This window comes from Narcine bancroftii, chromosome 4, assembly GCF_036971445.1.
Source record: "Narcine bancroftii isolate sNarBan1 chromosome 4, sNarBan1.hap1, whole genome shotgun sequence".
Taxonomy (NCBI): domain Eukaryota; kingdom Metazoa; phylum Chordata; class Chondrichthyes; order Torpediniformes; family Narcinidae; genus Narcine; species Narcine bancroftii.
This window is the reverse complement of record NC_091472.1, coordinates 284,417,667-284,442,432: the sequence shown is the minus strand read 5'-3', so window position 1 is coordinate 284,442,432 and position 24,766 is coordinate 284,417,667. Positions and strand designations below refer to the sequence as shown.

The 24,766-nt window shown below is 42.8% G+C and overlaps 1 pseudogene; it reads right to left on the bottom strand.

Moving 5' to 3' along the window:
• Positions 1–1,994: 1,994 nt before the first annotated feature.
• On the bottom strand, positions 1,995–18,046 carry LOC138762465 (phosphoserine aminotransferase pseudogene; annotated as a pseudogene).
• Between the last annotated feature and the right edge of the window lie 6,720 nt (positions 18,047–24,766).

Sequence of the window (24,766 nt, the reverse complement as noted above, 5' to 3'; positions counted from 1 at the left end):
TGAATCCTCCTGTGGTAAACCCCAGTCTGTTACAGACTGGACACGCTTCCTGAGACCGATCCTACCTATAGCCCTTTTACTTTTGCTCTGATCAGTCAAAAAGATGGATGATTGTTTGATAGTGTTCCAGTCTTTAGCTATTAAAAGCCTGATAGCTTCACTACTCAGTCTTTTGTGAATTATTGATGGTACATCACCTCTGCTGTCTGAAAAGGAATTTGAACATCTTTCCTGTGTCCACGTGAGTTTCCTCCAGATTTACTGAGATTAGGCCACTAACTGGTCATTTGATCATTTGGGAGTAATTGGGCAGAATGGACTCATGGGCAGGAAGAGCTTATTTCTGTGCTGCTCTAAATTAAATTAAGAAAAAGACCATATCAAATTTCAGGAAGGAATCCTCTCATTTGAATTTCAGTAAGAAACTGAGCCTAAGTCTTGGCTTCAATAAGGACATCTTCAAAGCATATCACCTTAAAAGGGACATATTGACTTCAACTGGGGTGAGGAACTCATGATTTTGAGCAACTTACTGAGTTGTGCAGCCAATTAAAAGTGTGAGTAGTACAGGTTGAAGGCTGCAGTGGGGAAGGGAAAAAGATGAAAATAGCATCAGAACAGAACATTTGTGCCCATTTTAAGGATATATTCAGTTTAGCCCCAATAATGTCATGTAATCTTGTGCACTGTCTGCAATCTCAAAATTGATGCCTTAAAATATAAATAGTTTTTAAATCTGGAATTAATTTCATGTGTCTCTTCATGAATTACAGAGGGCCCTGAACTGTGAATGGAGATGATCTGCCAAAGTATGATTGCTAGCTAATCCACCGAAAAAAAATTCTCTTCCCTTTCATTAATATTGAAACATCTAAAGAAATACTTAATCTAGTGTATTGTTAACAGGCACATAAAAGATAATTGTCACCATAACTTGAGAGGAGATATGAAATCAATTCATGTTTTATCTAAAAATAAATACAGTGCTACTACTCAAAACACAGTTGAAAATACAATACTTTCATAAAAATGGGATGGCGATGAAGAGACTATAAAAATGATGAGACATAACACAAAATTTCTAATAGTGCCACACATTTCATTAATTAGACTGAAATTAAAATCAAGATACCACTTTTAAAAGCTGATTAAAATAAAATTTTAAAAATAATTCCAATGAAAATAAGACAAGAAATTGAATCTTGTTTCTTTGAAAATACTAATTGTGCACAATTTGATTACACATGGAATGGATGTTATATGCAAAACTCAGTCCAATCATGGAATTGGATGATACACTATCAATAATACAAAAAGGCTGGAGTTTCTGGATGACAGGCTTTAATACCATAAGACTTGGACCATGCTCCTGTTCTGGCCTGATCCCAGGACTCATATTGAGGGAGCAACTTGGCCTATCTGTCTTTATTAGGGGATTCCAGGGGGTAGAGTCTCGAGGGAAGGTGGGCCAGCCAAACATACACAGTGCCAGTAACCAAGTGACAGTATACAATGGTGTATCACCACATTCATCCCTTCTTTAAAAAGAAAGACCTGGGACAGAAAAGTATGGGAGTCAGGGTGGGGTGGTGGGGATCAACCATGGTGGTCATAGCAGCTGGTGCCTGGGTTGGGTTAAGGTGCCTAGATGCGGGGGAGGGGGGGAATCCATATGTGTGGGAAGTGATGCTGAGTCTTGTGGCCCCAGACATGTCTCCTAAGCAGGCTGGGCCTGGGGACATCAGTCAGGATGGTAGCATTGTCCCTGTCACTGATTTCCACGAGTGAACAGTCCTGCACCATGTCAGGGTGTACAAAATTTTCGGTTCTGCCGCTGTCAAGCAGGCAGGTAATTGGGTGTCTGTTTATTTCAACCTCCATCATTGAGCGAGTGAGCTGACAAGGGCTGTATTGATCGACTATAATGGAAGCCAGTAACATGTCATAGTCAGATTTGTTGTCGGTATCATCCTGGGCTTGGAAGCTGGCGGCTTTTACGGCGTGTACACGGTGTTGTTGCTTGGGGACAGAAGTGACATTGGCAAAGATGGTTGCCCCCACTGGCTGCACACAACGTTGCTTGGGAGGGAAGGGTTGGACTTACATACTTTAGTGTAGTGCCCTTTCTTCCCACACCCTGCACCTACCACTTCTTTGGCCAGCCAGCGCTTCCAAGGCTGCCTTGATTGACTGCAGTAGTAGCACTTTGAGTGTTCGGCGGCGGTAGCAGCAGTAGTGAAGTCGGGACACCCCTGTGCTGTGGCAGAGCAGGAACCCGCATCCCAAGATGACGGCAACCGTGTTTCCCACAAGCCAGCCGCGTTGTCGGATGTGAAAGTGTCCAAGTTATGGAGGGCTACATCCAACGGTTTAACAACCTTGACAGCCCTTTCCAAGGTTAGATCATCGAGTTCCAGAAGCCACTGGCAGATGTAATCTGAGCGGATGCCTGCTATGCTGGTGTCACAGATGAGCTCATCTGTGAAGACTTCAGCAGTTACGTCTTTACAGCCCCGTATGCATGCCTGAGTTCGTGCAAGGCCTGAATGTACTCCTTCAAGGCTCACTGGGTCATTGCTTATGCATAGCAAGGAGGTGCCTGGCATAGACCACATTAGTCTTCAGGCTGTATCTGCTTTGGAGTTTACTTGTGGCCTCATCAAACCTCATCCAGCCTCTAATGAAGGTGTAAGCCCGATGGCTGGGCTTGCTCTCAGCAAGCATAGTTTGTCGTTATCGGTACTCATGACTTGAGCACTGGCGTGCAAGCAGTCATTGAAGCAGATAAACCAAAGCTCATATTAGTCTGGGGTGTTGGATGTTTGCAGATCCACATCTTTAGCAGCTTGTCCTCGTATTGAGAGAGGGACTGCATTTACTGCCTTTATTAGGGGATTGCAGGGGGTGGAATCACCAAGGGAAGGCGGACCAGCCATGCATATGAACCATACATGTACACAGTGCCAGTAACCAAGTAACAGCATATAGTGGTGTATCACCACATTGGGCTCTTCCTGGATGAAGTTGGTGCAGCTGAATTGTCTTGGCATCTTGGGCAGGTATTAATATGAATGTTCATCTAATATCGATTTTGACATAAATTGGCACTTTAGGCTTGAACCAAAGTTCAAAGTTCAGATTGTCAGATTACAAAAATGACATCACATACAACCATGAGATTCTTTTCCCTCTGAGCTAGGTAGAAACTCTATTTGACAGTTCGGCAAAAAAACCTGTTCTCAAGATGCAGGCACAAAAGAGAGAAATGTAAACAAAGGGCAGCAGGGTTGGCATAGCGGTTAGTGCAATGCCTTTACAGCGCCAGCAATGGGGACCGGGGTTCAAATCCCATGCTGTCTGTGAAGAGTTTGTACATTGTCCCCGTGTCTGTGTGGGTTTTCCCCTGGGGCTCTGGTTTCCTCCCACACTTCAAAGCATATCGGGGTGAGGGAGGGAGTGTAAGTTGGGTGGCACGGACTCGTGGGCTGAAATGGCCTGTTGCCTTGATGTACATCTAAATTTAAATTTCATTTTTGGTTAATGTAAACAAACTAACTGTGCAATACAGAAAACAAATATTCAATAATAAATAGAGGGCAAAGTAAGAGTCCTTAAATGAATCTCTCACTGAGTTTGTTATTTCAGAGTCTAATGATGGAGGGGCAGCAACTGCTCTTGAACCTGGTGGGACAGGTCTTCTGGCACTTATTCCTCTTTCCAGATGGCAGAAGTGAGGAAAGGATATTTCCTGGATGGTGACTGCTCCAGCTTTCCTATGGCAGCATTCAATGTAGATTTTCTTGACGATGGGCAGAGTTTTGGCTGTGATTTTTAGGCTGTGTCCATTATCTTTCACACAGCTTTCTGCTCAGAGGTATTGGTGCCCCCATACCATGCAGTGATGCAGCCGGTCATCACACATTCCAATACAAATCTGTGGAAGTTTGCCAAGCTTTCTGATTTCATACCAAACCCCTGAAAATTCATGAGGAAGTAGAGGGGCAGACTTGCTTTCTTCATGATGACATTAGTGTGTTGGGCCCAGAAAAGGTCCTCTGAGATAGTGACTGCCAGGAATTTAAATTTGTTTACCCTCTCCACCTCTGATTCACCAACATTTAATGGATTGTACACCTCAGCTCCTTGGTTTTGGTGACATTGTTGTTAATGCACCATTACATTAAGGGTGCTACATCCTTACAGTGTGAGATGTTGAAGATATCTGTGAATACATTGGTAAGATGGTAAGATGTGCGGTTTTCAGCACTCACCCATACTCCATCCAGACCGGATGCCACGGCATCCTTGGATACTCATTAGGGGATGTTAGGGGTGAGCAATAGTTTCCACAGTCTCCTTGGGCCATCCAAGAAGATTTAGGAATACAGTGTTCTAATTTGTTGCTGTACTCACTATTTAAAGAGGTGGTTTGCTGATATTAGAAGAACTTGACTGGGAAACTTCAAAATTCACTGCAGAATTTTCAACAGTAGACCAAGAGATGGATATTAGGGTAGTTGGCTGACTAGAATATCAGGCAATGTGCTCTATCTGTTATGTATTTAGTTGCTAAGATGCTTATCCAATGGCTGCCTCAGTAGAGACTCGACGAAGAGCAATCTTTTTCTGAAAGTTTTTTTTGACAACGACTAGCTATTGAATGATGAGGACCTCAAGGCAGGAGACAAAAATATTCTTGTCAGCAAAAAGCTTCCTCACACAGCGTCAACAAAAATAACTCATCCTCATCAGACATGTCTAATTTTCAGACCCAGGGTTTCAAAACCTAAATTTTGTGATATCCTACAGGAACACCTTTGGCCACACCCTTGAGCCTGGTCTGCACTTTCCATGAAGGCATGTGGGCTCTTAGCTTCCTCATTGTGGCTTATACCAAGTCAATGGAGAAGATTTCTGGTGTTGCTTTCAATTTATTATGTACTGCTCTATCTGAGTTGTCAATCAGAAACTCGATTTAAGAATTTTTTTAAATCAATTTTGATTTCAAGAGGAGCAAGTGATATCTCAGAAGTTGAAATTTGCCAGCACTGCAGATTTCACACATTACAGGCATTAACTACATACATTCTTGCATCCATTAAAGCTTTCACAAAGAAATCATACCTTTTGCTCAAAAGGAAAAGTTTCCACTTTAATAATTTCCCCACAGTGAATACCATTTTTTAAGGGAGAAGGTACTGCTGAACATTTAGCATGTTAGACAGATGAATTGTTGGGGTCTAAGTCTCTCCTCTACATCTGGGGCTGAAAACTGAATACCACACTGATCATTGCACTGCCACATTTCATCCAGATTGACTCAAATGTTGCAATGTGAAGTCTCCTTGTCTACATCAATCCAGGGATAGCATATGTTTCATGCTAAGCAGATGCAAAGATTTCATTGCCATGTGACCAAATGTATTATATTTTGCCTGAGCAGATGAAAAGCACAGGTTCCAATTGCCCATGGACTTGTTCTAACACAGCTCCCACACCACTGACAGATGCATCTGTGGTAAGAGAGAGCAAGGTGTTGGGCTTTTGATGTACAAGCATCATGGCTAATCGCTGAAAGCACGCACAGCATCATCACCCAAAGTTAATGGTCTTTTGAACACGGACTTAGCAGATTCTTTTAATCATTCACTAAGGGGTAATAGAGATGCAGCAGCATTTCAGCAGGAATTGGCAATAAAAATTCATCAAGCCTAAAAATAAATTACAACTGGCCAAACGTAATGGGTGCAGGAAATTCTTGAATTTCTAGTACTCTTGGTTTATTGAGCAAAGTACCATGTTACGTAACTTGTAGAAAAAATATAAGATCACCAGTGCCAAAAATGCATTTACTAGGATTGATCATAATGGCAAACTCATCAAGCCTCTGAAACAATGAGATAAGGGGGGGGGGGGGGGCCTTGTGCTCCTCTTCATGCATGCTCATGACCAGAATATCGTTGATGTAAACAAAGATAAGCGTATACAGAGCCGTTGTCATACCCACACTCCTGTTCGGCTCCGAATCATGGGTCCTCTACCGGCATCACCTACGGCTCCTAGAACGCTTCCACCAGCGTTGTCTCCGCTCCATCCTCAACATCCATTGGAGCGCTTTCATCCCTAACGTCGAAGTACTCGAGATGGCAGAGGTCGACAGCATCGAGTCCACGCTGCTGAAGATCCAGCTGCGCTGGGTGGGTCACGTCTCCAGAATGGAGGACCATCGCCTTCCCAAGATCGTGTTATATGGCGAGCTCTCCACTGGCCACCGTGACAGAGGTGCACCAAAGAAGAGGTACAAGGACTGCCTAAAGAAATCTCTTGGTGCCTGCCACATTGACCACCGCCAGTGGGCTGATATCGCCTCAAACCGTGCATCTTGGCGCCTCAGAGTTTGGCGGGCAGCAACCTCCTTTGAAGAAGACCGCAGAGCCCACCTCACTGACAAAAGGCAAAGGAGGAAAAACCCAACACCCAACCCCAACCAACCAATTTTCCCCTGCAGCCGCTGCAACCGTGTCTGCCTGTCCCGCATCGGACTTGTCAGCCACAAACGAGCCTGCAGCTGATGTGGACTTTTACCCCCTCCGTAAATCTTCGTCCGTGAAGCCAAGCCAAAGAAAGAAACAAACATAAAATTGAAGCCGGTGACTACATGCTCCATAAATTTTTGGAATGTCTGAGCTGCATTCTGTAAACCAATTGGCATTCACAAAAACTCAAACGTGTTGAAAGGGGTAATTACTGCCATCTTTGCGACATCGGAAGGCTCAACTGGAATTAGATGGTAAGCTCATAATAGATATTTTTTCACAATGCATGTTTGCAAAGAAGTCTTGTAAATTTGGAATGTTGCATCAGTCAAGCACAATAGAATTGTTCGGGGCATGATAATCCCGAGGAGATTTTTTCAGAACCATGTGCAACGGTAAAGCCCAGCAGCTGTCAGATCTGCAGACAATGCCCAACTCCTGCATGTGGTCGAATTCCGATTTCATGAATTTAAGATGATCCAAGGGTAATCTATGAGGCTACCAGTGGATCCCAAGTCTCTATATCATGTTATTTTATGTTTAATGCTTATGAGATGATACAATGGGGTCATTAGGTGAGGGGAACACGAGCTTATGTTTAATGCTTATGAGATGATACAATGGGGTCATTAGGTGAGGGGAACACGAGCAAGGCTCATAAAGGGCAGGAGCCAGGATGAAGGCTCCTCAGATGGCTAATGACATTTGAGGGATGATAGATGCCACTCACTTGCATACAAGAGCTTTGGTCCATGACACAGTAATTTTTCAAATCCACCAACAAAGAAAAATATGACAAGAAATCCACTCCCAAAATCGAATTTGTCACATTTGCAACTGTGAAAACCTGCTGAAAAGGTTTCTTGAGACTGAAACCAAATGTGAGTGACCTCTGGTCATATGTTTGAATATGAGAATCATTCACAGCTGAAAGAACACATGACATATCGGGGTGTCTGCATTCCTCTGTGGTTGGAGGGACCACTGAACTCTCTGCTCTATAATCGACAAGAAATTAAACAACCGAGAGACAGTGTTTGAGGAAAATTTGGTGGCTGACGTGCCCATGGGCAGCAGTTGCCTCTACTGTTGGATCTGGTCATTTCCCAGTTGCCATTTGTAGAAGTCGCAAGGTGGTTGACAGGTCCAGGCAACAGCATCAAACCTCCGATGCTTCCAACAAATTAACCACCTGTCGCCTCTACTACATCCTCGACTATCATGACTCTAACCAGGTCCACGGAAGGAATTCCATTGTGTGCCCAATGCCTGGATCTGCGTAGTCAGTGCTGCTATTTGTTGCTCCAATTCCGTTATCTTTGATTGATATGATCCTGGCGCCACCTTCAATTGATAAGGTGCTGGCATTTCACAAGGTGCAGTAAGCAGATGTTTCAGCTCTATTTGCCTCTTTTAGCTGGGGAAGTAGCCAATCCTATCTTCTGCTTAGAGATCATGGCATAACAAGGTCAGCATGATCTGCCAACAGATTGAGGGAGGACATTCAAAAGTCGCTCACCAAATGTTCTTGAACATGACAAGGGAAACATCAAAGGAACTTTTGTTTCCAATAATCATCTTTGACAGGGTCTGTTCAAGCTAGCCTGTGCCATTTCCTCAACATCTGTGATGGTTACCTATCATCTAGTCTGTAATCAACTAGTAATTGGGCAATATGAGTCTCCCTAGATGGCTGAGTATGACGCAGAATAGCCGCCTTAAGCATCCGGATCCATTAAGACATCCTCCATTTCACAGGCAATCTGCTCTGGAAGACACTCCACAAGTAAACCATACTTTCTATTCTGACACAACATTGCATTCTTCAACTTCCCAAGCACTACCCAGCCAAACCCCTTGGACCTTCTCATATGGTTCACCACCACATCTGAATGTTTGCCTTTATTGCAACAGAGGTGGAGTTTAAGAACAGAGAGGCTTTTTTTTCTTACAGCTGCACAGTTTCAGTAAGGCCACAGCTGGAACACCATTAGAATTAATCAAGAAAGTCTGCAGATGCTGGGCTTGAATGCAATACACAAACATGCTGGATAAACTCAGCAGATCATGTAGCATCCACAGGAAGTGAAAGATAACCAACATTTCAGGCCTGAGCCCTTTGTCAAGGTATGAAATACCATGCACAGTGTAAAAGTCGACCCCCTTATTTTTGTCACCGTCTACCCGCCCACTGGAGTTTCCAATCCCCTGACTGCCCATCCATCCAAACTCCTTTTGCCCCAGCTCCCCACATACATGAGCTCCCGACCACAGATCCTCACCCCAGCCATCCAGCCATCCGAACTCCCAATATGCCCATCAGAGCTCCTTACGCCCCGGACTTACCACTCGGTCCTGGCCATCTGAACTCCCGACACCTTGAACAATGCAGGTACTTATGAAGTCAAAAGTATGACCCGTGTAAAAGTCAATGCCCTCCCCCCCCTTTTTTGTTCCCAAAATTTGATGATTACTTGAGCATATATGGTCATTTTAAATTATCAGTGCAATATCAGAAAAAAGTACCAGGCAATATGTTAGTAGCCAAATGGTTTTGGAGGCAGAATGTTTTGGGGAAGAAAGATTGTTTCATTACATGATATAATTCAAAACACATAATTTCTGATCATGTGTCATACCTTCTGTCCTGCACTAAATCATTGATTTAGTGCAGGACAGATGGTTCAGAGAAAATTTACAAGAATGATTTCTGGAATAAAGGGATTAACATCTGAGGAACATATGATGGATCTTGGTCTGTACACCTTGGAGTTCAGAAGAATGAGGGGGACTTCATAGAGGCATTTTGAATGCTGAAAAATCTGGACTGAGCAGATTTAGTAAAGTTGTTTCCCATGGTAGGAGACTCTAGGGCAAGAGGGCACAACTTCAGGATCAATGCGTGCCCATTTGAAACAGAAATGCAGAGGAATTTCTTGAGCCAGAGAGTGGTGAACCTCTGGAATTTGCTACCATAGCCAGTTGTTGAAGCCAAGTCATTAGGTATGTTTAAGACAGAGATTGATAGGTATCTGAATAGACAGAGTATCCAAGTTAAATGGAGAATTCAAGAGAGGTGGGCTGAGTGGGAGAATGGATCAGCTTATGAAGAAATTGTAGAACAGACTTGATGGGCTGAATGGCCTACTTCTGGTCCTATATCTTATGGTCTATGTGTTCCAGGACTATTTATTTGTAGAGTGAAATTGGAACTTTTTGGCAAACATTTTCGTGTACTGATGACACAAAATGATTTCATAACAGTTATTCATAGAAGTTTTACCCTGGAGAAAAATTCTCACTGCTTTAGTTAAGTGAAAAGGGGATGCTTAAGTTATAGTACAATTTCAATTTAGAGAAACAGCATAGTAACAGGCCCTGCTGGTCCATGGACCCATGACGCTCAAATGCACCGATTAATCTATAAGACTTTATGTTATTTTGGAGGGTGGGAGTAAACTGGAGCACCTGGAGCAAACTGTCACAGGTCAAGGTAAGAACATGCCAACTCCTTATAGACAGAGCCAGATTCAAACCCAGGTCATTGGTGCTGTAATAGCATTGTGCTAACTGCTATCCTAATTGGAACGAATTATAAGAATAATTATTTCCTTTGTTCTTGGGAATAAATGCCGAAGCAGAGGCTAAATGCAGAAAGGATAAATAAGTAGATCCAGTTTGTGGCTAATAATGTCATTAAAGATATCAGCTGTCAATATTATGGATTAAATTAGGCTGCATTTTCTATACACATACAGTGTTATCTCAACGGAAAATACAGCAAGTGATAGAACTCTGAGGTAAAAATACGAAAGGCTAAAAATATTTAGCAGATTTGGCAGTATCAAAGCAAAGTGGATGTTTTGAGCTGATGATACTTTCATCAAGAGTTTTCAGTTTATTTATTATTTTGTCTGTCATCTAAATTCAAATTTTTCTGTTTTTATTCTTCCAATTTCTCAGTGAAAATTCTTCAGTCATCATTCTGTTTGGTTGATAAGTGTCATGGTCTTCCTTTGCTCCATGAAATTACATGCACTGCAGAGGGAAATGTACTGGAACAGATAGTGGATTAGCAAAAGTCTGTGCTCAAAATCCTGCCAAAACATTTTGAGCAGTTATCTGTGAGGTTAACGTTAAGCACTGTGGGGTTTTTTTTTCTCTCTGTACTAACTGTAAAATCCAGGCCCCTATTGAAAGAATAACAATACTTGTTTGAAACTGGTAAATCTTTCAGATTGAAAAGAACTATTCTGTTATCACAAGTTTGATTTGCAGTGATTCAGATCCCGGCATTGAAAGGTTTACATTTTCATATTTCAAATGTATTTCCATTTGTATTTATTTCTTTTAAAACATGCTGTAGAATATCTCATTGATGTCATAAATTATAAATGTTCCTTAACAATTGGGGGTCATAAAATATGAATGGAAATACTGTAGAAACATACCATTATTATTAAATTCTGTTCTATGAAGACATATGTTTTTAGAATGGCTTGGAATTCTGGAATGCTCTTTAAGGTTGACAGCTATTATGAATATTGCCTATGAGCACAATTCTCTGCCAAGCTATGAGATATGCATTTGATAAATATTATAGGGAAAGCAAGGCCTTTTCAAAGACCTAGAAAATATTCTGTAATCTGTAACAGATGATTAAGAAATAAACATACATGTCCAGAAATTAATTTAGAGCCATAGAGCCATTCAATGTAGAAATTGGCCCTTTTGCCCAACTTGCCCACGCCAACCAAAATGTTCTGTCCACACTAGTCCCACCTTCCTGCATTTGGACTATATCCCTCCAAACCAATCCTATCCATGTATCCATCCAATTTTTTTTCTTAAACATTGCAGTAGTACCTGCCGCAACTACCTCCTCCATCCGCTCATTCATTACCTCACCGTCCTCTGAGCCCCTCAGGTTCTTATTAAATCTCTCCCTACACTCCTGAAGCCGATGTCTGATTCCTTTTCTCCAGTGAAAAGACTGCTTGTGTTCACCCAATCCATTCCTCATGATTTTGTATACCTCTTTGAGATAACCTTTCATCCCTCTGCACACCAAGGTAAAAAATCCTTGGCCTGCTCAACTTCTCCCTGGAGCTCAGGCCCCTGCATCCTGGCAACATCCTTGTAAAGCTTTCCTAGATCCTCTCCAGCTTCACAACATCTTTCTTGCAGACTGGTGACCAAAACTTAATACAATACTCCAAATGGGGCCTCACCAATGTCTTAAGCAAATGCAACATGACTCCCATACTTCTATACTCAATACTCTAACTGATGAAAGCACCAAAAGACATTTTGACCACCCTTTTTACAATGACACCAATTTTAAGGTAGTACTTACCTGTACTCCTGGATCCCTCTGCTCTACAACACTTCCCAGATTCCTACAATTCATTGTGTGGGTCCTACCCACATTAGACTTCCAAAATGCCACACCTCACATTTTTCTGCATTAAATTCCATCAACCATTTCTCTGCCCAACTGATCAAGATCCTGCTGCAATATTTGGCACATGTCATTATTATCTACAATGCTAGACACTTTAAAGTGGTGCACAAACTTGCTAATAATGTCATGTACATTTTCATCTAAATCTAACAGCAATGAACCCTGTGACACACCACTAGTCACAGGTCTCAAATCTGATAAACAATCTTCCACAATCACCCTCCATTTTCTTTCACAATGCTAATTTTTCTATCCATTCTACTATCTCACCTTTGATTCCATGTGATTTAACTTTCCAGAGCAGCCTACCATGCAGAATCTTATCAAATACCTTGATTAAATCCCTAAATATAAAGTGACCAGCTCCGCCCTCATCAACCTTCTTGGTCACATCTTCAAAAATTTCATTAAGATTTCTGACATATAACCTTCCAGTCACAAAACCATGCTGACTATCCCTAATCTGCCCTTGTTTATCCAAGTGTATGTCTACCTTCTCCCTCAGAATACTCTCCAGCAACTTATACTCTCCAGCCACAGATATCAGTCTCAATGGCCTGTAGTTCCCATGTTTTTCATTGCAGCTGTCTTGACTTGAGGCACAACATTTGCCACCCTTCAATCTTCTGGCACCTCACCTGTTATGAATGAAAACTCATATCTCTAATTTTCCACAGTCCTTGGATGTATCTGATCAGGCCCAGGAGATGTGTTTACCTTCATGCAGATGAGGACCTTCAGCACCATTTCAACCATAATCTTGACTGTTCTTGGGACACTTTCATTGATGACCCTAAGTTCCCCAGTCCTCACACCTTACTCCATAGTAAAAACAGAGGAAACATATTCAACGAACTTGACGATCACCTATGGCTTTTAACAGAGTTGACCACATTAATCCCAGAGGGGTATTTTTCGCTCTGGATGCATTGTTTTTTCCCCTTTATATAAAATCTCGGGATTATCCTAAATGTCATCTGCAAGATTTAGCCCTGTCCCCTTTTTGCCCTCCTGATTTTGTTTCTTGCTCCTCAGATCTCAGAACATCTCCAGGCATGCATTTGATCCCAGTTTTTTTATACCTGCCTGCAGGCCTCTTTCTTGATCTTGATCTTGATCTTAAAGGGAGCCTGAATTTCCCTTGCAATCCAAACTTCCAAAGCGTTCATGTCTGATCTGACCCTTCACTCTAACAGGAACGTTAGACTCTTGAAAACATCCCATTTTCCTCATCCTTCTCTTCCTTCAAACAACCAGTTACAATTAAACTTGAGTTAGTTTTCGTCTTACACCTTCAAAGTTGGTCTTGCCCCAATATAAGTAATATCAGAAGACCTAGTCACCATAACTTACAAGTGGGAAAGAAGAAAAACCAAAAGAAAAATAAATGGTTAAATATTTTTATGTAAAGGAACAAGTTCAAAGGATTCAAGAAGCAATGAGTTGGGACGCAGATTAGTCTTTCTTTGCCCGCCAGAAAATTTGCCACTAGGAATCACACTCACTCACCCAAGGTACATACATCAGCCACAACTAAGCAGCTAATAACTACTAATCATGCTAAATATGATTAATCTCAGTGTCGGACCATGGTGCAGGTCCAGCGCTGAAATTAATTAAGAAGAACATACACAGTCAAATGATGGTTCACTAGTGGGAACTACAAAAGCCTAGCAACCATTACTGGCACACATCTTGCCATCGATTCTCCAGCGTCGACTCTGGCTCGTGACTTGGAGTGAGTCTGCTGGTCAGCGGGGTTGTTGCAGGTATGTCCAAAATAGGGCAGGTGATTGACAGAGCCAATGGCGATGTGCGTGTTTTTTTGAAAAAGCCAATTACAAGGTGAGTGTTCAGCATGGATGGTTTTAACCTTGATTGACAGATGTGGAGGCTTCCGATCTGGTTCCCAATGGAGAGGTCACGTGACCCTCCACATTACACATGTCTAACATTGCATCTTTCCTAATCTTAAGGTGTTCTTTTCGGGAATCATTCTCCACTTGACTCAGTTTCTAGCTGCTTGGCACTTTAATTCTCCACCCCACACCGCATCTGCCCTATCCATCCATCTGTGGGCTCTTGCATTGCTTCAAGGAGGTTCAATATAAATGAGAAGTAGCACGTCTTCTTCAATTTTAGCATATCATATCTTCTCGGCTTGATATTGAATTCAAAAATTTCAGACACTGCATCCTTCATCTTCTGGGCATTTCTAAATTTTTCCTTTTGGATTCTGTTCACTGCTTTGAAATGCCCCCTCAGTTACTTTGTCTCATACTTCCTTTTGTAATCTTTTGATCTGAGGGTTTGCAAACAATGTATCACCATGGCAAACCTGGTGTCATTTATGATTAGCATAGCAGCTAGTGCCATGCTGTTACTGCACCAGCGATCGGGACCATGGTACGAATCTGGCGCTTTATGTAAAGAGTTTGTAAATTCTCCATGTGTCCATGTGGGTTCCATCTGGGTGTTCCAGTTTCCTCCCACTGTTCAAAATGCATGGGGGAGTTGTAGGTCCATTGGGTGTAATTGAGCTGCACAGTCTTGTGGGTCAAAAGGGACTGTTACCATGCTGTATATCTACATTTAAAAAAAATAAATTTATATTTTAAAAAAGGTAAAAAGTTATGAGATATTCCCTTTGTCCTCTTCAAGACTCATTCTCATTACAATTTAAAACTCTTAAGACTAGCTTGTTTTTCATTTTTGCAGTTACAATAAAGGATCCTTGCTCTGACACATTAACTCTCTTTTTCTGTTGCTTGATCTGTTGTGCATTTCCAGCATTTTATTTCCTTTTTCATTTCAGATTTGTTTCCCCTCAAATCTATTCAGATGATGGGTAAACTTCAATCTAATTAATGAGTTGAATTAATCTCACATCATTATCATTATGTGACAGAGTGCACAGAAAGATCACACCTGGGTTTTTTTTTGTTTACCTAAAGACAACAGCTTGACCATGAAGACTAACTCCTATTGTTTGCTGGAGGTCAGGGGTTTTGCAAGTGAGAGAGTCACATGGACTTTCTGGCAGTTGGTATATCAGATGTGTGTGTGAGAGAGAGAGAGAGAGAGAGAGAGAGAGAGAGAGAGAGAGAGAGAGAGAGAGAGAGAGAGAGAGAACTGAAACAAGCAGGAGAAGCTGGTTGGAACTGAAACAAACTCCAGAGTGGCGGATGGCTGGAATTGCTATCTCTCTGATGTTTCTCTTAGAATAAGAGGAATAAAAATGAACTCTGTGGTAGCCTGAAGAAAGAGGTTATCATCTGGAGAACCCTGATGGGGCAAGTTTCATCAGCAAGACACTGAGGTAACAAACGGTGGTACCTCAGTTGTGGAAATCCTGGAACAACAAATCTCTCGCTGCAAACCCTACGAGAACCTTCCTGAGTGGTAAACCTTTCAAGCACCAAAGCCTGGTGAACTTTATACATGTTAAATTCTGTGCACAGTATAAGAATTGCCTGCAACCAGTGAATTTGGAAGAATGAGAAGTGAGACTGAACTGTGAACCAAAGAACTTTTCTTAAATTTACACACATATTACATACACGTGCGCTTAGAATTAGAAGAGGGTTAAGTTTGGTTAGTTAAGTTAATAGAGATAAGTTAAAGTTTGATTCGATTTTGATGTTTAAAGATAATTAAAAACAACTTTTGTTTAAGTAACTACTTGTCTTGGTGAATGTCTATTGCTGCTGGGTTTTGGGGTCCTTTGGGCTCGTAACACTATCATTTTATTTTTAGATGCTTTGTCAAGAAACTGTTTCAAGAACATTGTCTCCATTTGCATTTCCAATACATATTGGAATATTTGTTGTGCTTCTACAGGTTGAGCAGACAGACATACAAAATCCATTTGATCCATCAATTACTTATAAATCAGCTTTGATTTCACAGCCCTGTTCTGACCCATCACTTCAGCACCCCCAGAATTTTTGACCCATTGCAAGACCAATCCCATAATGTAAATACTGTAGATTTCTGGAGTGTTGTACATAGAACTGTAACTCTCTTGCACACTACAGTCAAAAATGACTGGACATTTTTTCAGTGCATATCCCAAAAGATCCTCCCTGATCATTACCACAGTCACCCCAGCACATCCAATATTTTTCTGAGCTCCAGCAAAAATCAAACCAAACTTGGTTACACCCACTGGCTTTGAAGGAAATCCTGAGGACATGTTACAGACTGGCACGGTTCCCTTTATGTCTGGGTTAAAGGGGAGTTCCACACCATGAACAGTCTCATGGGCACAATAATAAACATAAGAGGCATTCGGGTTTAAATTTCAATTGCTTGGATCAGGAATAGTTTTGTACGCATCAAGCTTGGGGGGCACAATATTCACTTTTCCATATTTCTCTGCTTCGCTGCTTCTTTGGCTGGATTGGCAGACCAGGCTTCAATAATCTGCACTCCTCTCTTCTCTTAATCCAATAAGATTTAAATATCCAGCACTGAACTGACGAGTTCCACCTCCTTGAAGAAAGATCATTTTGTCATTTTCAGGAATTTTTAGTAGTTCTTGCTGGTCATTTTCAATGGCGTTGACAGTTTTGATGAAGTTTGTCGATCAATGGTTCATTTCCAGAACATAAATTCCAAGCCCTCTCTAATGGATTCTGAATCCTGGTAAATAACAACCTTCTTTCAAAAGATACTTAACAGGAAGGGTCTTTCTGTCTTGGATCACTCTTCCAAGCTCAACAACTGACTGCATTTGGGTGCCTGCTATTTCAATACATTTATCAATAACAGATTCCCTTACTTGTGGGAACATGAGGTAGTGAATGCTTTGGGTATCCTTATTTTCTCCATAGAATGGATCAACCAAGTGCCTTATGTTCTGGTGCATAAGTTTAGTGATAAATGGTGTAAAGTGTGTCATCAGCCGACACATGTCGAATAAAACAGCAAAGTTTTCAAAGCTCTTTCACAATCTTCAGTACTATTTTCACCCTTTCTACGCTTCATTTGCACATACCAGTTCGTGAGCATGTCCACAAATTTGTTTAGTTTGGGCACCACAGTGTAGAGTCTGTATGCTTCCATTTCTGCTTTGAAAAATTGGATTAGGGATTGTGTAAATGAAAGCATCTATTTATCCATGATGTTGTCATTGTCCTCAACTGTACTTCCATTGAAAAGAAATTGAATATCTTCTTCCTTCTGCAATCACTGAATATTCTGAATAAGGAATCTGAATTGTACCAAGGTAGGAAGACAAACTTGAGAACATCATTGACTCCTTTTTGTTTAAACTGTAAATTTTCTGCTTTTAACCATAACCATGTTACAATTACAGTACAGAAACAGTCCATCTTGGCCCTTCTGGTCCACACCAATTTAAGTGAACTCCTCTAGTCCCACTTGCCTGCACCCTGCCCTTAACCCTCCAATCCCCTCACATCCATGCACCTATCCAACTTTTTCTTAAATGACAAAATTGACCTAACCATCTCTTCCAGAAGGTCATTCCACTCAGCCACCACTCTCTGAGTGAAGAAGCTCCCTCTCATGTTACTTCTAAACTTTTGCCCCCTAACCCTTAACTCATGACCCCTCATTCCAATCTCACATTCCCACAAGGGGAAGAGCCCATTCACATCTACTCCATCCATCCCCCTCATAATTTTAAATACCTCGATCAAATCCCCCCTCAATGTTCTGCACACCAATCAATTAAAGACCCAGTCTAATCAATCTTTCTTTGTATTCTAGATAGAGCAATCCAGGAAATATTTTAGTAACAGGGGTAGTTGTTGAGGCAGCTCACACTACTCTTCTTGGGTACTGGGATGATTGATGCCTTTTTGAAGCTGATGGAAAACTCTGATTGCAGCAATGGGAGGTTGAAAATGTCTGTGAACACTCCAACTAGTTGGTTGGTGCAGATTTTCAGTACCCTACCAGGTACGCTGACAGGGTCTGACACCTTGCAAGGGTTAATCCTCTTGTATGATGTTCTGACTTCACCTTCAGTGACAGATATTATAGGATTCTCAGCCTTTTCAGGGATTCTAGTAGGCATTGTGTGGTTCTTCTTCTCAAAGCAGGTATTGAAGGTGTTCAGCTCATTGGGTAATGAAGCATCACAGCCATCTATAATGTTTGCCTTCACTTTGTAGGCTGTAATGGCCTGCACTCCCTGCAATGCTGATATGTACCTGTCTCTGCTTCTAGTTTCTTCCAGAATTGCCACTTTGCTTCGGAGATGGCCTTCGCAGGTTGAACCTGGACTTCTTGTAAAGATCTTGATCCCTGGCCTTAAAGCCCCTTGTTCTCTCCCTCAACAGGTGCAGGGCTATCTGGGTCATGAAATGCATAAGTATGCACTATTACATTTCCATTCCTAGCCTTGACTTTTACTGGCACTATTGAGATTTGCAGTGGTCTTCACCAGCTTTAAGACCACTTGTCAGAACAGAGGCTTCAGCACTGTTTTCAGCTGCTTCCTTTATTTCTGCTTGTTCCTTTTCCACTTCCATCTTTCTTTGCTGGATATGCAGCATCTGGGATGCTTCAAACCACATATCCTGCAGATGAGTTGCTTTCTGCAGTTTTTTTCTGATGTGTCCTTTACTCAGACATACTCCATTTTTTTTAGGAAAGCAATTTTCTCCCTATGTGCCCTCCTTTCCAACTGTGGCCACATCCCCAAAGCATGTCCACCTCCACGGAACAAACAGCACTTCACAGCAGGCAAACTCTCCTTTTCCTTAATTCCTCCATAATTTTCCTTATCTGCAAGTGCCACAATAGTGGCAAAGATACTTCATTTTATTCTTGGATGAGGCTGTGACTTGGACCTCCCCACATCTCTGCTCACTGTTAGAGCATCTTTGATATCTCCAAATATCTGTTGCAATCCACACTTGCCATTCAAGAAAATTTCCCCTATATTTTTAAAGCTGGCTCTTTGATTGTTTTCTGTCTGTAAGTTACAGGCCACGGTTCTTCATATATCTCTCAGTTGGTAGGACAACTTCCTTATATTAACTAGCACCTCAGCAGGCATGTCAAGCTCATGCATGTAGTTGATATCTTACATGGCATTAAAATATCCTCTTTGAAAAACCTTCTGTGTCATCTAGTTTTATAACTGACCAAGAAAGAGCCTTCTCCATATAAGCTTTAGCAATTTTATGCTCGTTGCCAAAATAATCCTGTTGTGAAGACTTAGTCTTTCCAAATCCTCTGTCCGAGGCCATATGTAGACAACTCCTTACAAGTTCCCTTGGCTGCCTTAATGTTCTTGTGTAATTGTTCTTGTTTTCAATACTAAAGATTTAATGAACGCTTGGTGCTTGTGATAATACAGATACTATCACCAATGTGTATATGTACAGATTGGCTGATAGCGTAGCCATGCCTTCTGGCAGGTCTTAAAGGGTTGCTCCTAGCCAGACCAGTCATTCTGGACTGGTCGACCTACATGTAATTCACTTCAGTCTTCTAGTTAATAAAAGCCTTGATTTGGATCAACAAGCCTTTGATTCTTTCGACATGCTCTACAATTTTATTAACTAGAAAGTTTTGAAGGGATAGAGCGTATGCTATGGCTGGAATGCCTCAACATCGACCCACAGCCTCGAATTACTTTAAGCACTGGGTGAGGTGCTTTGAAACATACTTACAAATCTCTGACCTTGCCATGATAGAGGACAGCCATCTACAACTAATATTGATCACTATGGTGTCCCCGAGAGTCTACCAGAGCAACCAGGACATGACCACTTATGCCGCAGCCATGAAGGTGCTGAAAGGGCTCGATGAGTGACTGGTGAACAGGGTCTATGCTCGGTACAAACTAGTGACAAGGAGGCAACAGCCCAGTGAGTCCTTTAGAGCTTATATTCAAGCACTAAGGGCAGTGCGCAGGGACTGTGCCTGCACAGACAGAACTGCTGCGGAGACCACAGACGATCTCATTTGGGATGCCTAAGTGGCCGGGGTCCAATCGAATAAGGTGAGGCATCACCTGCTAGAGCATGGAGGAGAAAACCTAGAGGACGTGATCCGGATTGCAGAGACAATGGAGGATGCGCTCTTAAGTATGGATGTGTACTCTCCGGGCTGGACTCCATGCTCTGATGTGAGTAGAATGCCCTCCCTCAAGCCTACCACCCCCCAACACACTGATGGCCTGTTGGCTGCTGCTACGCTGCCCGATGCAACCCTGAGGTGTTATTTCTGCGGGAGGGACAGTCATAGCAGGTCCCAGTGCCCGGCGAGAAAAGCCAGGTGCCAGAAGTGCCTTAAAAACAGCCACTTTGCTGTAGTCTGTCACTTCAAAATGGTCACCGTCAAACACAGTGCCTCGTGTGAGGCCCAACCGCCATCCTCCCATTCAAACATTTCTTCCTCAGAGCTCTCGTCCAATGAGAGTGAGGGCTCCACTGCGCGGCAGCGCCTGACATCATGGGGCAGATGCCGAGTGTGGAAGGTACAACCCACCCTTGCCACAATGACGTTGGCCTCCTTCACCCTCCCTCATGAAGCAACGTCTGACCAGGCCCAAGCCCCGAATTCAATGGCTGCCGCCACTGCCGACCAAGGATCCTCTGCCGCCATCACCGCTGAACCCGCCGCTGCCATCATTGCTGAGCTCACTGCCGCCGCAGCCGACCAGGGACCCACCACCGCTGCCGACCAAGGACAGTGTGGACTTCAAGGGGCCCCTACTCTTGACCAACCGTAATACCTACATCCTTACGGCCATCGACGAGTACTCCCACTTCCCGTTCGTTGTGCCCTGCTCGGACATGACCTCCTCCTCAGTCATGGAGGCCCTGCACAACATCTTCGCCATCTTCGGGTACCCAAGTTACATCCACAGTGACAGGGGGTCCTCGTTTATGAGTGCGGAGCTGCGGTAGTACCTTCTTGAGTGTGGTATTGCTTCAAGCAGGATCACCAGCTATAACCTACGCGGTAATGGGCAGGTCGAAAGAGAGAATGCCACCGTGTAGAAAGCGGTTATACTTGCCCTCCGGTTCAAAGGTCTCCCCACCTCTCATTGGCAGGTTGTGCTCACTAGTGCCCTACACTCCATCTGCTCCCTCCTATGCACCCCGACCAATGCCACCCCCCATGAAAGGATGTTCTCTTTTCCAAGGAAATCCAAATCGGGAACAACCATACCGGTGTGGTTCTCAGGCCATTCCTTCTGTGACGCCACGTCCAATACTCAAAGAATAACCCATTGGTTGACCAAGTGACTCTGCACCATGCGAACCCGCATTATGCTTACATTGAGTACCTGGACGGGTGGGAGGACACAGTCTCGGCAAGGGACCTAGCCCAAGCCGGATCAGGCCCAGCAGTGCTTCTGACCCAACCTCCCCCAAATCCTTCTCCCCAGGTCATGTGCTTAAACAGAGGGACCAGCACCACCCCACCAGCTCAGGCCAGACTGTCGACAACGCTGTTGGGGAATAGAGCAAAGCAGTGGCCACACCCGACGAGCCTGCCAGCAACACGACTCCAGCGACCCCAATCCCGGCACCACGGAAGATAGTTAGGCCCCTTGACCAGTACAGCCCCTAACCTCCACCAGGCCCTTTTTTTTGTTTTTCTTTTTTTTTCACAGCCCTCCATCCACCCCGGGTCAGTTCTCAAAGAAGGGGTGAATGTGATAGTACAGATTCTATCACCAATGCGTATTTGTACAGATTGTAGTGTAGGATGACTGTGATTGGCTGAGAGTGTAGCCATGCCTATTGGCAGGTCATTCTGGACTGGTTGATCTACATGCGATACACTCCAGTCTTCTAGTTAATAAAAGCCTTGGTTTGGATCAACAAGCCTTTGATTTTTTTCGACGTACTCTACAGTGCTGAAGTGGGTCACCATCAAAAACTTGAATTTCCTTCTTGGGCATGGAAGAGAGACATTATAGCTGGACCAATAATAGAGTGATTTCATTTTGCCTTTCTATGGCTGAATGCATTACTCTGTTCCCCATTGCTTGTACCCAGGTAATGTAGCTGAAGACGTCACATATGCATGTTCACCTGGATTTCTGATAATTGACTGGAGAGTCAAGGGAGCTGTGATGAAAGATTAGAATTGAGTTACAGCTCTGTCTGCGTTGCTATTATTGGTGTTTGTGGATTGGTTACACCATGCTTTGGGAGGATTTTTCCATGTTTATGCCTGTCTCGTAACTGTGGTACAAAAGTGTTTTCCTTTCCAGTTAACCTTTCTCAATATACGACTCCAGTCACTTCAGACCCTTTGAGGCTCCTGGTACCCTCGCCTTGGCCATATTAGCAGCATCATTTGCATCCACTCCAGCTGCTCCTTTTCTCTCCTTAGCTAGTTCTCTTTCCTCTATAACTGCTCTGAAATGCCAGTTAATAAAGTAGACAAAGATGATGTAGTCAAACAATAATCATAGCTTTTATTAGCAGAAACCAATGGTACAATAATGAAAGACAATGGGTGTACATACAGTTATACCTGCTCTTCCTTTCATGGGGGGTGCATATTTATCCTTAAGCAATTTTTGTTGTTTAACAAGAGCAGCCATTTCAGCCTGATCCTTCAAACATGCAGATATCGTATTGGAAACTCTGGAGCTTGATCCAGAAGAGCTCTACTTGCCTCTCCTGCTTCCAACATTTGACACACTGTCACCTGGTTGCATTTCATCCTGCATGTCAGATGCTGCCTTAATACTTGGTTCTTTCCCCAGTTGGAATTGCACATCCTTTGCATCTTCAACCTCTTCACCACCATTTTGTGACACATCTTCAGCCATTTCCATGTTGCTGACTTTATATTCAGTCGATGTCTTCTGCAGTGGTTTTAATCACACCTCAGCGGCGATGACGGCAGCGGCGGCTGCCATTTTACATGTCTCCAACCAACCATTCACCGAGCTCGAGCACCAAGCAGGCATAGTATGAGCACAAGATCAACAGTCCCCAATGGACAAGTGCCAGCAATGCCAAACTGTGTTCAAACTAAATAAATCCACAGAAGGAATCCACCAAAGTAATCCTACCGCCTAATGGCTGTGATGTACTGCTGCCAATGAGCGAGTTTCCACCATGACAGAGTCAATGATATCGCTGTAATTCCAGACAAATGTCTCTGTCAGTGTGTTCATAGAATGTTCTGCTCTAGGATTAAAAGTCTTGGACCCCTCGGTGGCCGATGCTCAAACCGATGGAGGCAGATTTCTGTCAGTGCCTGCCCTCAGCATGGCCATCATATTGTTTTCAGTATACTCCAAACAGAAGGACTGTTTCCCCTCCAAATGTTCCAACGATGTCCAATTCAATAACTTTCTGTTACTATACGTTATGAGTACTATCCATAAAAATGTTGCTCAGAGACTAAGTAGGCTCTTTACTTTGACTTGTTCAAGGAAATCATGATGAAGTCCAGATGAGTTTTAACACATTATTTAACACAAAAGAACTCATGACGTCCGTGGTAACATTCTTAAACTTGGTAACAGTTGACAGGAAATATCAGAGCCTCACTCACCATTACAGTCAACTTGGGCTAACTAACTGATCCAATCACGTGCAGCCCCCACACATGCACCAACTCCCTCCCCCCCAGTCCATAGCACCAACCCTCCCCCAGTCCATAGCACCAACCCCCCACCATTCCATAGCACCAACCATCCCCCAGCCAATAGCACCCGTGCACTAGAAGATATTGAACGCGCACAGCCTCTGGACCCCCAAGAATCTCCTGATGCCTGCAGCCAAACTGGCAACAGTAAGCAACGAGCCCTTTATCAAATAAACTTTTGTTGAATTCCAGTTTCGCAGGTTATCAGTGTTCAATATCCAAGAATAATGGGAAAAGATCGTGTTCTTAGAAGTAATCACATGAGAGGAGAGAATAAGCAGATAAGAATATGGTAATACTTGGTCCTATTTGTCCCTTAAAGATTGGCCTTTCAGATGATATGATGCGGGAATATTCAGTCAAGTAGTAAAGGCAGCCCTTTTTCAATAGTAATGTCAATTAAAGGTGCTGGCAACAGGACAAAGCTTTCCTTGCTGTTCTTGTGAACTGAAATTATTGAAAAAGGAGTATATATTTGTGAAAATCTTACTCTCAAATGTATATCAAAACTGAAGTTAACAAATTTAATGCATAATCAAACGTGGACTTAAATAAATGTTCTAGTGGAATCATATACTCAAAGTATATTCAGATTTAATCTACAAATATCATAAATACAATTCTGGCTATAAATCTACAAATGTTAAAAAGATTCAGGATCTGATTTTCTCTGCTGCAAGTATCATTTCCAGTTGGGAGGAAACAAGAAGTCTGCAGTCGCTGGGGTTAGTGCAGTACACAAAAAAACTGTGGAAACTGAAAGCTTCATGCAGCATCCATGGAAAGCAATAGGAAGCTAGTGTTTCAGACCTGATCCTTTGAGTTTCTCCAGTACTTTGAGCGCTGCACATTTCCAGTTGGGAATTGGACTTGAGAAGCATAAAAATCAGTTGGACTCATTCAATTAGTGAGAAACTAAGTCCTGTCTCTTCCATTCTGTGGAGCTATCTCTGAAGAAATTGCTTCTACCATATCTTAGATCCCTAGCCCAACACTTAGCACAAAGCAAGTGGCTGTGCAAGCATTCAAGGCCGCCTCTCCTTCAGCTGCAACCCCACAGTAACAAATTAAACTGGAACGAGGGAAGAGGGACAAGGATTAACAGATGGTGGCAAAATAAAGCAGTGGTAGCCTAGTGTTAATCACCACTAGATTATTA